The sequence below is a fragment of the Enhydra lutris genome, unplaced genomic scaffold, assembly GCF_002288905.1.
Source record: "Enhydra lutris kenyoni isolate GAN:26980312 unplaced genomic scaffold, ASM228890v2 scaffoldscaffold1, whole genome shotgun sequence".
NCBI lineage: Eukaryota > Metazoa > Chordata > Mammalia > Carnivora > Mustelidae > Enhydra > Enhydra lutris.
Genome location: NW_019154085.1, coordinates 92682956 through 92691737, shown reverse-complemented (window position 1 = coordinate 92691737; position 8782 = coordinate 92682956). Strand labels below are relative to the sequence as shown.

At 37.0% G+C, this 8782-nt stretch overlaps 1 pseudogene; it reads right to left on the bottom strand.

Annotated features, from left to right (window-relative positions):
• Window positions 1-7599: 7599 nt before the first annotated feature.
• Window positions 7600-8480, bottom strand: LOC111140906 (annotated as a pseudogene).
• Window positions 8481-8782: the final 302 nt, after the last annotated feature.

The window sequence follows — 8782 nt, the reverse complement described above, 5'->3', positions numbered from 1 at the left end:
GGTTCTTGTTCTTTCTTTTATTAATGTGTTGTATTACATTGATTGATTTGCGGATGTTGAACCAACCTTGCAGCCCTGGAATAAATCCCACTTGGTCGTAGTGAATAATCCTTTTAATGTACTGTTGGATCCTATTGGCTAGTATTTTGGTGAGAATTTTTGCATCTGTGTTCATCAAGGATATTGGTCTGTAATTCTCTTTTTTTATGGGACCCTTTTCTGGTTTTGGGATCAAGGTAATGCTGGCCTCATAAGATGAGTTTGGAAGTTTTCCTTCCATTTCTATTTTTTGGAACATTATCAGGACAATAGGAATTAATTCTTCTTTAAATGTTTGGTAGAATTCTCCTGGGAAGCCCTCTGGCCCTGGGCCCTTGTTTGTTGGGAGATTTTTGATGATTGCTTCAATCTCCTCCAAAAAATTATATCCTATTCTGTCTTTCTCTTCAGTTTATTTACCTAAATTTGCTCAGAACTCAAGAGACTAAGAGGAGTGCTATTATTGGTCCCTTAAATCTTACCAGTCTTATTGCCTAGTTTTCTGCTTTTAGATTTAAGAACTTTCTTTTTGTGAATGCATATTACATTGAGGTTTAAACAACTTAGATTTCTACCTAGGGATGGATAATTAACAAGGCCCCTATTTAAATTTCAAAATAAAGTGGTTATTCACTTATTTCATTGCCTTATGTGTTATATGTTCATTATAAGCCAGTAGTGACCATTTGGAAATGCAGTTCTTCTCATTTCCTAAAGTTTTGTCTGAATTTCCTAAATCATCAAACTCTGTCAACACCTTCAGAGAGAAGGATCTCTGTGGCACCTGGGTGGCTCAGTCAGTTAAGTGTCTGACTCTTGCTTTCAGCTTGGGTCATGATCTCAGGCTCCTGGGATCAAGCCCTGAATTGGTCTCCACAGTTGGTGGGAAGTCTGCTTGAGTATTCTCTCTCTACCGCTCCTGCTCATCCCCCTAGCTCTCTCTCTCTCTCTCTCTTTCCCTCTCAAATAAATAAAAAATCTTAAAAAAAAAAAAAAAAAAAGGAAGGAAGAGAAGCATCCCTCTGTTGAAGTCAAAAAGTACTGAAAGTGGAAAAGGACAAGACAGAGCCTTGTTCTACAGTGGAGCAGTCTGGGCTGATAAAAACTTCATCACTGAAGTGGGCAGAGCCTGGGGAACTGATCCAGCAACCATGACTGGCTGCCTGCAGGAGGTTGGTAGTTACTAGGAAAGTCAGTTCTTTGTTCTTTTGGAATTTGTATTATGATAAAGTAATACTAAAATTGAAAGTGGTGTCAATCCAGAGGGAACAAAATAAATAAGAAATCTCCCAGTCAGATTATATCTGGTAACATCATTAGACCTCCAAATTAAACTACAATGCTTGGTCTTTTAGTTATGAGAGCCAGTAAATATACTATCTTGCTTCAAGAAGTTGGGAGTATATCATAAAGTATCTCATTTAGATTGAAGCAGGAAAATAAAAATTAATTATTTAAAAGAGAGGAAAGTTAATACAGGGAATTGGTTCCCCAGGTGATAAAAGAGCTGAAAGCCAAAAGGGATGGTGAAGCAACCTGAGGACTGGCAACAGCAGCAGGATTCCTATAAGCAGCAAGTTATTGGAGCCCAACAGCCAGGGTTACCTGGAGGAATTTGAAACCATAGACTTGCTTCTCTGCCACCAAGCTCTGATCCAGGGATACTAACTAAACAGGAACAGATTTCAAAACAAACAAGTCAAGGTCCAGCACAGACAATATTTGTAAATTAGCTAATATCTTATTTCAAGGTGTCATATGCTTTCCAACCAGAAAAGAGAGTACACAAGAAGTACTTGCTCACTGCAACCATTCTTTTCCTCATTTCTCTCATCCAAACCATAAGAAATAAAGAAAATGAATACTATATTTTTCAAAACTCTCCAGGTAATTCAGATTATGTTTGTACCACCTCTCATCCTTTCATCCTCCTTACCTGGAAACACTGTTCTACTTCATGTCAAAATTCAAAATTTGAGCAATGGTGTACTTAAATGCTGCTATTCTTAATGATTTTCCCTCCTTCCCTAATTTAAAATTTGAAGGAAAAAAACTAACATATGAACAAATCCAAAGAAATGGTTTCTAAGGTAAGGACCCCAAGACCATTGAATCCATATTTTTTCTTAAGAATACCAGAGCTTCATACCAGACAGTTCATTAAATCAAGAGAAAACAAAATTTGAAGAAAGCACCATGGCTTTATGTGCGTTTCAAAACTAAACTCTTTTTAAGATATAAATTGATTTGTATGTTTTAGAAGGGGGAAAAGTGCACTCCTTGACCTCTCGAGTGCATAATTGGACACCTTGGCACCATCTGTAATGATTTGGCCCCAATCCTACTTATAATAGTAAAAGTAGAGGCAGCAGAACCCAGGTCTGAAACTAGGGAACAATTAGTTCCATCCATTAGTGGAAATTTTATGAGTTCAGTAAATGAGGAGTGTCTGGTTGAGTGCTTAGGAGGAAAAGGGGAATTTGGTATAGGAAAGCTGTAATATACTACTTATTTGGAACCTTATCAGGAATCTTAAGGTCATCCATCTGCCTTCCAGCCCCAAAGAAATACAACCCTGCAAAAACCTCTCTGGCCATTTGCAACCTGCCTCACTAAGCTTTCCCTTAGGGCCTAAAACACTGACCCTTATGCTGACTCAGGCAGACAGATTATCCTTAGGCCTTTTCAGCATCCACATATCTAGCCTCATCTGTCCTGAACAGAATATGAGGCTAAGATAATATCCATGGATATGCCTAGGCTACAGTAATCAGATTGAACCCTTATTCTGGGAGGTGGCATTTGGGCAGTTAATTAAGGGAGAATGTAGGGTTCCTGAGATGACCAAGAGAGTTACCTAAGTGAGAATTCAGAAACCTGAAGTCTGGTGTGATGACACATGATCAGAGACAGAAGAGAGATTCAGACATTAGTGGCTGTGACAAATCTTTTCAATAACACCTTCCCAGGATGCCTGGGTGGTTCAGTCTGTCAACTGTCAGATTCTTGATTTTGGCTCAAAAGCCAAAGGTGGTGAAGACCTCAGGGTCATGAGATCCAGTCCTGTATAGGGCTTCAAGCTCAGTGGGGAATCTGCTTGAGATTCCCTCTCTCCTTCTCTTTCTGCCTCTTCCTCCACCTCACGCTCTAAATAAATAAATAGGCAAAGGAAACAAAAGTGAAAATGAAGTTTTGGGACTTCATCAAGATCAAAAGCTTCTGCACAGCAAAGGAAACAGTCAACAAAACAAAGAGGCAACCCACAGATTGGGAGAAGATATTCGCAAATGACACTATAGACAAAGGGCTGATATCCAAGATCTATAAAGAACTCCTCAAACTCAACACACACAAAACAGATAATCATGTCAAAAATGGGTAGAAGACATGGACAGACACTTCTCTAAAGAAAACATACAAATGGCTAACAGACACATGAAAAAAATGTTCATCATCATTAGCCATCAGGGAGATTCAAATCAAAACCACATTAAGTGGTTCCCACCTTACAACAGTTAGAATGGCCAAAATTAATAAGACAGTAAACAATAAGTGTTGGAAAGGATGTGGAGAAAGGGGAACCCTCTTACACTGTTGGTGGGAATGCAAGTTGGTGCCGCCACTTTGGAAAAAAGTGTGGAGATTCCTTAAGAAATTAAAAATAGGGCACCTGGGTGGCTCAGTGGTTAAGCCTCTGCCTTCAGCTCAGGTCATGATCTCAGGGTCCTGGGATCGAGTCCCACATCAGGCTCTCTGCTCTGCAGGGAGCCTGCTTCCTCCTCTCTCTCTCTCTCTGCTTGCCTCTCCGCCCACTTGTGATATCTCTCTGTCAAATAAATAAAAAATCTTAAAAAAAAAATTAAAAATAGAGGTTCCCTATGACCCTGTAATTGCACTACTGGGTATTTACCCCAAAGATACAGATGTAGTGAACAGAAGGGCCATCTGTACCCCAATATTCATAGCAGCAATGGCCATAGCTGCCAAACTGGAAAGAGCCAAGATGCCCTTCAAAAGATGAATGGAAAAAGAAGATATGGTCCATATATACAATGGAGTGTTATGCATTCATCAGGAAGGATGAATACCCAAATTTTTATCAACATGAACGAGACTGGAGGAGATTATGCTGAGTGAAGTAAGTCAAGCAGAGATAGTTAATTATCATATGGTTTCACTTACTTGTGGAGCATAAGGAATAACACGGAGGACATGGGGAGATGGAGAGAAGAAGTGAGTTGGAAATCGGAGGGGGAGACGAACCATGAGAGACTGTGGACTCTGAGAAACAAACAGGGTTTTGGAGGGGAGGAGGTGGGAGGGTTGGGAAGGCCCGGCGGTAGATATTAAGAAGGACACATATTGCATGGAGCACTGGGTATGGTACATAAACAATGAATCTTGGAACACTAAAAAAATAAAATTAAATTCAAAAAACAAAAATGAATAAATAAATAAATAAATAAAATATTTATTTATAATAAAATTCAAAAATGAATAAATAAATAAAATAAAAGTAAAAAACCACATCTTCCCCACCAACCTGGAAAGTGTTCCTCAGGATGCCTGATTCTGACATCACTTATTCCCTGGGGATATCCAAGATCTCAGAATGCACTGAGGATCACATAGTGGGCAGCTAAAAGTCCTCAAAGATCTTTATCTCTTTCTTATATTGATGCTATCCATCTATTTATTCATTTATTTCTTTGGCATTGCCTTTCCTTCCTCTCCACACTCACTTTCATTATCAGAATAGGTTTCAACTGCAAATAAAAAAAATTAAGGGGTATTTTAAAGTTCTCTCTCCATAGTATATTATATTTTGAAGGGCTAGTCTTCATAGGGTATTTGGTACTTTTTAATAATGATGAAATCATCTTGCCAATTGCAAAGACTTTATAACCCAATCATTTCTCTTAATTTACTTCCTTCCTAATTTGTAAAATAAAATTGTTTGTTTTTATTGATTAATCTATAATTGATAATCCCACCTTATTTAAAATTGATTAAATTTTCTTTGTAAGGACAGGTATATTTTATTAAAATAATATAATTTAATGTGTTTAAGAAAGAAGAAAGCAAAATAAGGATAAGACATAAAATGCTGCTGGTGATAAAGCTAATGCCAAAACCACACACACACACACACATACAAGAGTATACACTGAGATCAAAACAATTGCATTGCAATAAGTGGCCTAGGAGTTTATCTCTAAGCTAACAGAGAACATAAAAAGGCAATCATGGCAGCTGATCCATCAAACAATTTATAGGGTCCATTAGATAAAAGCAGCCAATCCTGACATGAAAACTGAAACAAAATCCTCTCATAAAATATAATAAAATACTTATCAATAACAAACATACCAAAAACACAGTTAGAATATTTTAGGGCCATTTCTTGAAGTACTCTTAGATATAAGCTTTATTATCATGATAAAGCCCAATTCTACCAAAGAGGTGAAGCTAGTTCACAGTTATAGGGGTTAGCTCTATGCTGGCATAATTAATAAAGGAATAGGTTTAAGACTGTGTGGAAGTAAGAATGGATGCTTAAAGTATGATAAATCTTCTTTAAAGGTTAATTCTCTCATTTAGACTTTGACAGCTATAAGGGGCAATGAGTTTGCTCTCTAGCCTCTGGACTTCTGCTCTTTTGTGTTGTTAGTTAAAAACTAGCCCCTATGCCTTAACAGTAGAGGTAGGGTTTTATAAGACAGCATTTTCATAAAAATCTCACCTTACAAGGACATATACCTAACTGGAATATATCCTGCATCTGCTCAGGGATTAATGAAGGACAGGATCAAAGTTTTCCTTATGCATTTTTTTGGATCAACGTTGATATTCAGACCACAGCATTGTCGAGATCCCAAAGTTCTATTACATTTAATTTTGCTCCAATAAGTTTGTCCTGGAAAAATGTCAACATGATTATTAATAACTTCATGTATTCATTCATTCAATAAATGTCTATGAGCCCCTGTTATGCTTCAGACGCTCTTCTAGGTGCTGGAGAAATATGGCACAAAACAGACAAAAATCCTATCTTCAAGGATCTCACCTTCTAATGAATTGGTCACAAACAAATTTCAATAAAACATTCTTTGAATATTTGGTTTTGAGAAAGCCTATTTCTAAGCACAGCCTTCAAAATAAACTGTTTTAAAAGCTAAACTACATCTCATTGTCTAACACAGAGCTCTTCTTAAATTTAGTGTCTTTTTTGTGGTCATTTTGGAGACCAGGATTTTTCTTGTCATTTTTATGTTATCTGAGGAAATGTTATAGTATATTTTTATTAAGGAACTTCCAATATGAATACTTACTACAAATACACAAAGTCATTACTTTTGCAGCATTACATTAATGGTGGCATTTTGTATATTCTTGTGTGGCATATTTTAATATTTTATTCAATATTGAAAACTGAATTTTTTTCAGTTTTCCAAGAAACTCATCTCAAAAGTCTGTTTCCAATAACAAGTGCTTATCAAATCTGACAGTTTTATAAAACATATTTCATATTTTATCTTCTGTGATTAGTTTTTGCAAATTAATGCTAATTTCTATGTTCTCTATGTCTGGTGTATACATTAAATTCTTATAAATCAACCAAATAGGTGCTTCTGTTTAGTGAGAAATTGACATTAATCAAAGATATTATCAAAGAAGTGAGAAATAGATTATAATTTCATTAAACTCAGATTTTTAAAAAGATACCTAATTCATAAAATAATACTGGATTATAATGTGCAATAATTTAGAAAGAGTATTTATGCCCAGATTTATAGACTAAATTGCACTAGTGCTTCAAAGAGAGTTGTAATACTCCATTTTGTCTATTATTTTGTAAAAGCTATATCATAAATTATATAACTCAAGCGTCTTGGAAACTATATAATTTATATGAAATAGTTCACATAATAGTTAGTATTAGAAATGTGCTATATTAATGCAATGCTTTTTTAGGAAAAAGAGTTTTTAAGTCATGAAAAGGGACAAAAATAGGAAGAATCACTGAAGGGATATAAAACAGTCTCCTAAAGCACAAAATGCTATAAATGTGATTTTTTTTTTTTTTGGTCACAGCTATTTGTCATAGTAAATATTTAGGTACATTAATTTAAAGGACTGTATATAATTTAAAATATGGCAAAAATGAAGATCTATTAAATGAATATAAAAACTCCCAAGGGGGCTTTATTTTAGGCAAAGTAGTAATTAGGTGAATTTATAAGGAGGAAAACTGGCTCTTTTAAGACAGAATTTTTCCAAAGACAAAAATGCAGACCAGGTAAAAAGAAAGCAGAGATTTACGAGAGCAATTATGAAATTTGAACTCATATTACATATTTTAAAATGACACCAAAAAAGATCTTTAACAAATGAGATTAGAAAGAAAATAGCAATAGCTAACATGTATTGATGCATTGAGCCCTTAGTTTCTGTTCTAGTCACTTTATATGTGTTGTGTTGTTGTTTGTTTTGTTTTTAGACACTGTTCATTTTCTGCCAACCTTATTTCCATTTTGTTTGCATTTGTAGAAGAGCAGCTTAAAACCACTCAATCCTTGTTCCTACCCATTCAGTGGCCTGAGCAGCGGGAGATGCAGACCAGTCTTCGGGGGCCAGCTGGGCGTTCCAGTCTTCAGTAAGGAACTGTTGACTAGGCACCAAGGGCACGTGCATACCTTCAGACCAATCTGTGACTTCAGGTTGAGTAGTAGTGAACTCAGGAGCTGGAGCCCTCCATTTCACCCTGACATTCCTCCCTGGTCACAGGTTTTTCAGCAGAAGCCTGCTCTTCTTTTTCAATTTCTTTAGGATCTCTGTAGAAGTAGAGATCAGGCCTGACCTCCCATGGTTTTTCACAGGAAATGGTGCCACACATGTGTTGAACTTCTGGGACCAGCATCCACCACATCAGACCTACTGAGGTAGCTCCCTTGTTACAAGAGATAGCAATGTCCACATAGCACAGAGGAGAGTCTGTTAAACAGCAGTGCTAGACAGGTTAACATAGGACCACCTCTGTGAGAGGCTGGTGGTCAGCTCTGGGATCAGGAACCACCAAAGTCCCAGTTCCAGGAAGACTGTCAGGATCTGGGTAGTAAAGGTACCAGGAATAATGCTGTCAACAATAGGAGTGGCTCCAGTAGCAGCAGCAAATTTCAGCACAGCTCGCTGGCCAGTATTCTTGGATGATATGACACTAACGTCAGCTGGGTTTTAAGTGTAACAACTGTAGGAGCTGCCAACAGAAGCCTCTCCCTGGTTCTCTTCAGATATATGGTGTAGATGCCATTACATTTCCTTTTGTAAATGCACACTTCTATTTGGAAGTCAAGTTTGGTGCCACCTAAGGGGATTCCTGCTGCAAGACATTTGAGGACACCCTCCTCCTTCATTTGCAGGACATCAAGGGCTCCAGACATTGTGAAAGTTTCCCTTTAAGTTACAACGGGAACTCAAAACAATGCAACAATGCCATAGGACCCCTCCCTGGGTAGCACTGGAAAAAAGACTCATTAGTCTTCACAACCCTCCAGAATCAGCACTATTATTATCTCTATTTTGCAGATAAGGAGACTGAGTCACAAAGATTCAGAAAAACTTGTTCAAGTTCGTCAGCTAGGAAGTTGTACTCAGATATTCTGGATCCAGAACCACTATGATATGCCTATTACAGCAAATATTTTTAAAAATCATATTTAAAATGAAAAATAGAGGCATATTC